A 7392-nucleotide genomic window follows, 5' to 3' on the forward strand; every position below is an offset into this window, starting at 1 on the left:
AACACTAAAGGAGTCTTGCTGGAGTAGAGGAGGTAAAGTGGAGCAAAGCAGGTGGCATGGAGCCATTTGAGGATTCCTATTGGTATCAAATGACACCAATGATCATTGGTTGACAATGTTCACTCCAAAAAATCATTTCTCTCCTTTTTAACCTATAAGCTTGAGTAATGTGAAAAAATGGCTTTCAGGTAATCCTGAAATTCAGAAGAAAGGTTTCAACTTGACAAATTTAACCATGTTCACTTGACTCCACTTAATAAGGCAGAAGAACATATTAAGCATACTTTTAGTATCTAAAGTTAAAGGAGTAGGTTTTATATTTGAAATGGTATTCCTTTCAACCTGAAGTTATCTGGAAATTTCTTTTCATAAAATTTATCCCACCACTTGAATACCTTCAGTGACCTCTATAGAGCTCTTTTGATGTGAATTTTGTTTGAATCATTTTATTTCAATTTGAAGTAAAAACACATTGGAAATTCTCAGGTACATAGTTTCTGGATTGTGCACCAATATATACCCATGTGCAAGAAGATATGTTTTTTTGGGTTTACTTATTTTAATGGCATGTATCTTCTGTATTTACCAGCACTATTTCTGTGGGCTGGCTATGTACATGTCAAGAAGTCTTTTATGCCCTATGCTCAGCCTTTTAAATATAAATTTATAAATGAGCATCCTAAAAATGTCATGGAGTTTTAAAATAACACTGTCTTCTAAATTCATGTCATAAAATTGATTTCTGCAAGTAGTTTTGATACTCATATTCATGAAAGTGAAATTTGAAATGGAAACTAGATTCACCAGCTAACAAATTTTAGGCACCTTTAACATACCTTGACTGTGATCATGCAGGGACCTTTTCTGATAGAGTAAGAAACTCTGTAATTCAGTTACCTTGTGATTTAAATCTGCTCTGATAGCATAAATTGCTATAGTATCAAATTCTACCAATGTTATTATATTGGAGACTGTTTATCTCCCGGGATAGGCCTGAGACAATTTTGATCTAGCTACTTAACTCACTTGGTGGGAACATAGCATTAATTATTCATGAAGCCAATAATGTAAGTGTTCTTAAATGTTGATTACTTTTTGTGTGAGAGAAAAATATGTTTCTGTTCCAGAGACTGCTAAACATTTACTGGAGTTCCTGCACCAGCCCTTCCCCCTTATGGAATATGAATATCTCTCTAAATCTCATCTTTGCTACTTCAGTATTTGAAGTACATTTTTACCTTTGATGAGATAGTGGAAATTTCTATAGGTATGATGCTTATTGGAGAATGACAAACATCTGGATTACATCCCTTTGTTAGTTACCGAGATTCACCAGGAATCTTAAACTGTGATTAGCCAATTACAAGAGCAGGACTAAAGTTGGGTGAGTGAAGTGTCTAGGGCACAAAATTTAAGAGAGTGCTTATTCTCAGGGCTTTCCCTCCTTAACTTTTGTTCCCTGGGCACCTCATTGACGTCACCCAAATACTGAACCTGCTTAGTAGCCACATATCTATAAAACTGATCATATGGATTTGTATTTAAAGAGAAGTAAACTAAGAACTTAATTCATTTATGGACCATTAAACTGCTTTCAAATACTGAATTAATTTACCATTCTATAAAAACTTAAATTTTTTTAAAAAGCAAAACAAACGATAAGCAAAAATGCCGTTGGACCAGCTCTGACTGTAGCCAGGAATACATGTTTTCAAGGGGGACTGGGAGAATGGGATGAAGGGTTAAAGAAGTACAAATTAGTGGTTGATACATGGTCATAGGGATGGGGAGCATGGCATAGGAATGCAGATAGCATTAATATAATGGCTAGGTGGAGAGCCAGAGGAAAGAAAGGGCAATTCGAGAGATCATTTTATAAACTATATAAATGTCTAATTAATGTACTGTATACTTGAAACTAATAATAAACTAAAATTTAAAAAACTGCAACTCTTAAAAAGGTGCATAGAATGATTTATATAAAATATTTTATGACAGAAACAGTATACAGTATTAATCACATTAGCTAATCCAGTGTTCAAGTTCTTAAATCTACTATGTGTTGTCTTGGATAAGTCACTTCTTTCACTCTTACTTTTCTTATTTATAAAATAAAGCTAATAATTCTACTGGTAAAAAAAAACTATTGGAATTGAACAATATTAGCATAAAAATATTTGAACCCAAAGGAAACTAAATCCTACATTTTCGAGTCCCTAATTGTTTTTGGTTGTTTATTTGTTGTATAAATGGCAATAAGCAAGCAGCTGTATGGATGGCTTTACCTGGAATCGATAGATTCCCTTGTCATAAAATTCCTATTATGCTGTACCCCAGTAGACAAGAGGTGAGTGATGGGGGCTTCCCTTGGAATTTTAAGTTTGAAAAATAAATCAAAGATATATATACATATATATATGTATATATATGTATGTATGTATATATATGATAGATAGATAGATAGATAGATAGATAGATAGATAGATAGATATAGATGATTGATAGATATAAATAGATTTCTGACTGTGACTGTATAACCTTGGGGAATACTTTTAGTTTGTAATTCTTAGTTTTATCATCTGAAGAGTGACTAACATCTATACCTTGAAAGTATTGGGGTAATTAATGAAATAAAAATATATAAAGCAACTAGCATGATTTCTCACACATGGTAATTTCTCAAAATACTGTAACTATTGTAATAAATGTAGCTAATAATTTGTGAGATGTAGCAATGGGGACATCACTGACAGTAAGATCCCTTAAATCAGAATTTTTATTTTAGGAAATCACTGTGGGTCACTGTGGGGGTGTGGGTGGGGGTGAAACAATGGAAAACGGCTGAGTATTTTTTCACGTGTATCAAAGTTTACTTTTGCATCATTTTCAAAAGCCCCTCTGCGAGTTGATTTTTTTTTTCAGGATGAATTTCAACACTTCCTGTTCAGAAGGAGAAGACCCTTTAGAAAAGAGATTATATAGCAAAAACAGGTTCCAGGGTGAGATCTGTCATCTCTCAGGGTGGTCTGTTGTAGACTTTGTGCTAGAAAAGCACAAGTACTGGCAATAGTTGTCTCTGAGATAAACATGATGCATTGACTTTAATTGGTATCAACCAGAAAACAGAAAATATTTCACAAATTCTATTGTCAGGATGAGCTGTCATTATTGATTAGTGTTACACATTCTTCTGGTATATCATAAATGTTTGAACAATATTTTATTTTATTATTAGTTTCAAGTATATAGTTCATTGATTAGACATTTATATAGATTAATTAATGATTCCCCTCATTGCTCTTTTTCTCCTCTGGCTCTACACCCAGCCATAACATTAATGCTGACTGCGTTCCCTATGCCATACTCCCTATCCCCATGACCATCTATCAATTACTAATTTGTATTTCTTTAACACTTCAGCCCGTCTTTCCAGCCCTCCAAACCTCCTCCCCTGTAGCCATTACCAGATTGTTCTCTATATTGTGAGTCTGTTTTTGATTAGTTTGTTCTTTTTGTTCCTTAGATTCCACATATAAGAGAAATCGTATATTATTTAACTTTATCAGATTTATTTAATTCAGCATAATAACTCTAGATGCATCCATGTTGTTGTGAAAGTAGGATTTTATTTTTTAATAGCTGAAAAATATTCCATTATATATATGAATCATAACTTCTTTATCCAATTATCTGTTGATGGGCATTTATTTTGCTTCCATTTCTTGACTACTGTAAATTGTGCTGCCATGAACATAGAGGTGCATAGATCTTTACAAATTGTTGTTTTGGTCTTCTTTGGATAAATACTGAGAAGTGCAATTGTTGGTTCAAAAGATATATCAATTATTATTTTTTTGAGGAATCTCCAAACTGTTTTCCATAGTGGCTATACCAATTTGCACTCCCATCAACACCATACAAGAGTTCTTGTTGCTCCTGCTTCTTAGCCAACACTTGTTTTTTGATTCATTGATGATAGTCAATCTGCAGTAGCCTCTGTACCACTCGGATGCTTGGGGCCAGGCAGCCTCACATACTAGCCCTGTCCTACCTCCTCCTGTTGCAGGGTGATTTCTTATTTCTCTCCATAGTTTTAGGGATTATTCATCTAGACCCCAGGTAATCCTGTTTGCTGTTAGCTCCATGTCTCTGTCACAACTTTGATGTGGTCATAAGAGCAAATAAACGAAGCCTTCATTATTTAGGCCATTTTAACTATTATCCCCATTGTGAATTTAATTTATATTTATCTGATGATTAGTGATCTTGAGTATCTTTTTATATGTCTATTGGCCATCTTTATTTCCTCTTTGGAGAAATATATGTTCAGGTCTTCTGCCCTTTTTTAATTGCATTATTAGCTTTTGTTATTGTTGTTATATGAGTTCTTTATGTATTTTGGATATTAACCCCTTATCCGATATATCATAAGTGAATATCTTCTCCCATTCAGTAGGTTGTCTTTTAATTTTGCTGATGGTTTCTTATGTTGTAGAATATCTTTTTAGTTTGATATAGTCCCATTTCTTCATTTTTTTCTGATGTTTCCTTTGCCCAAGGCGATATGTCTGAAAAGAAATTACTAGTGGCAATAACAGAGAGATTACTGCCTATGTTTTCTTCTAGAAGTTTTATGTTTTTGGGATTTACATTTAAATCTTTAATCTGTTTTGAGTCTATTATTGTGTATGGTGTAAGAAGATGATCTAGTTTATTTTTTTCTTTTTTTGCATATATCCACCCAATTTTCCCAACACTATTAAAGAGGCCGTGCATACACAATTGAATATTCTTGCCTCTTTTGTTATATATTAAGTGAGCACATGAGAGTGAATTTATTTCTAGGCATTTTATTCTGTTTCATTGATCAATATATCTGTTTTATGCCAGTACCATGCTGTTTTGATTACAGTAGCTTTGTAGTGTAGTTTGATATCAGGTAGTGTGATACTTCCAACTTTGTTTTTCTTTCTCAAGATTGCCATGCTATTCAGCTTTTTTTTATGGCTCCCTGTAAATTATGGGATTATTTGTTCTAGTTCTCTGAGAAATGCCATTGGTATGTTGATAGCGATTGTATTGAATCTATAGATTGCTTTGGGTAGTATGGACATTTTAATGATGTTGATTCTTCATACCCATGAGCACAGTATATGCTTCCATTTATTTGGATCTTCTTCAATTTCTTTTTTCAATGACTTACACTTTTCTGAAAACAGAAAAGTGTACACTTTTACCTCCTTGGTTAATTTGATTCCAGGGTATTTTATTGTTTTTAATGTAATTGTAAATGGGATTGTTTTCTTAATTTCTCTTTCTGAAAGTTCATCATTGGTGTACAAAAATGCCACTAACTTCTGAATATTAATTTTGTATCCTGCTACTTTACTGAATTCATTGATCAGTTCTAACAGTTTTTTTTGGGGGGGTAGAATTTTTAGGGTTCTCTCTATATATTATCATGTCATTGGAAAATAACAAGAGTTGTACTTCTTCCTTTCCAATCTGGATTATTTTATTTCTCTGTCTTGTCTCATTTCTGTGGCTAAGAGTTTCAATACAATGTCGAACAGAAGTGGTGAATGTAGGCATCCTTGTCTTGTTCCTGATCTTAAGCAAAATGTTTTTAGCTTTTCCCCGTTGAGTATGATGTTAGCTGTATATTTGTCATATATGGCCTTTATTATGTTGAGGTATGTTCTCTCTATTCCCATTTTGCTGAAAGTTTTTATCATAAATGGATGTTGAATTTTGTGGAACACTTTTTCTGCACCTATTGATATGATCATATGTTTTTTATCCTTTGATTTGTTAATGTGGTGTATAACATTAATTGATTTGTGAATATTGCATCAACCTTACATCCCAGTAATAAATCTAACTTGATCATGGTGTATGATATTTTTAATGTATTGCTGAATTTGATTTGCTAATATATTGTTGAGGATTTTTTCCATCAATGTTCATATGACATATTGGCCTTTAGTTTTCTTTTTTTTGTAATGTCTTTGTCTTGTGTTAGAATCAAGATAATGGTTGCCTCATAAAAGGAGTAAGGGAGCCTTCCCTCTTCTTGAATATTTTGGAACAGTTTGAAAAAAATAGGTGTTAGTTCTTTGAATGTTTGCTAAAATTTGCCTATGAAGCCATCTGGTCCAGGGCTTTTGTTTTTGGGGAAGTTTTTGATTAATTCTATTTCACTGGTGGTAATCATTAAGTTCAGATTTTCTGTTTCTTCTTGACTCAGTCTTGGGAGATAGTATATTTCTAGGAATGTATCCATTTCTTCAATTGTCCAACTCGTTGGTGTATTTTGCTCATAGCATTTTTATGATCCTTTGTATTTCTGTGTAGTCTATAGTTATTTTTCCTCTTTTATTCTCATTTTATTTATTTGAGTCCTCTGTCATTTTCCCTCAATGATTCTGTTTAAGGATTTGTCAATTTTGTTTATCCTTTCAAAGAATCAGCTCTTGGTTTCTTTAACCTTTTATATTGTTTATCTAGACTTCATTTTGTTTATTTACTCTCCGATCTTTATTATTTCCTTCCTTCTCTCCAGTTTGAGCTCTGTTTGCTGTTTTTTTTCTAGTTCTTTTATGTGTAAGGTTAGATTGTTTATTTAAGCTTTTTCTTGTTTTTTTTTTTGAAGTAGGCCTGTATTGCTAAGAATTTCCCTTTTATTGCTGCTTTCACTGCATTCCATAGATTTTGAGTCACTGTGTTTTCATTTTCATTTGTGTCTCAGTATCTTTTCATTTCTTCCTTGATCTCATTGTTGATTGAGTCACTGTTTAATAGTTTCTTATTTAGCCTCCATACTTTTGTGTATTTTCCAGTTTTTTTTCTTATAGTTGATTTCTAGTTTCATACCATTGTGATCAGAGGAGACAGTTGATATGATTTCAACCTTCTTAAATTTATTGAGACTTGTTTTGTATCCTAACATGTGGTTTATCTTGGAAAATGTTCCATGTGCACTTGAGCAGAATATAAATTTTTCTACTTTGAGATAAAATGCCCTGAATATATCTATTAAATTCATCTGACTTAATGTGTCTTTTAGGCCCCAAATTATGGAACGTTTCATGAATTTGCATATCATCCTTGTGTATGGGTCACAGATAATATTAATCTTCTCTGTATCATTCCAATTTTAATATATGTTCTGCCAAAGTGAACATTATATCATATACTTTTGCTATAAAAACTCTACATAGAATTTTGAGCTCAGTGATTCAGTTGATTTCATACTACTGACTAGTTTACTACTCTAATTTTGATTATCTCTGTGACTTTGTGGAACTTACAACTTTTTATACCTTCTCTGATTGGAATGCAATATGTTTTTGCAATGATGACAAATTACAATGGTGGATATCACTAATTTTA

The 7392-nt window shown here is 32.6% G+C and overlaps 1 non-coding gene across 1 annotated transcript; it reads right to left on the minus strand.

Annotated features, from left to right (window-relative positions):
• Positions 1-7070: 7070 nt before the first annotated feature.
• LOC118608144 lies at positions 7071-7182 on the minus strand. The gene has a single exon (XR_004952939.1). It is a non-coding gene; the product is annotated as a U6 spliceosomal RNA (small nuclear RNA).
• Between the last annotated feature and the right edge of the window lie 210 nt (positions 7183-7392).

Source organism: Rousettus aegyptiacus, unplaced genomic scaffold (genome assembly GCF_014176215.1).
Source record: "Rousettus aegyptiacus isolate mRouAeg1 unplaced genomic scaffold, mRouAeg1.p scaffold_m13_p_9, whole genome shotgun sequence".
NCBI lineage: Eukaryota > Metazoa > Chordata > Mammalia > Chiroptera > Pteropodidae > Rousettus > Rousettus aegyptiacus.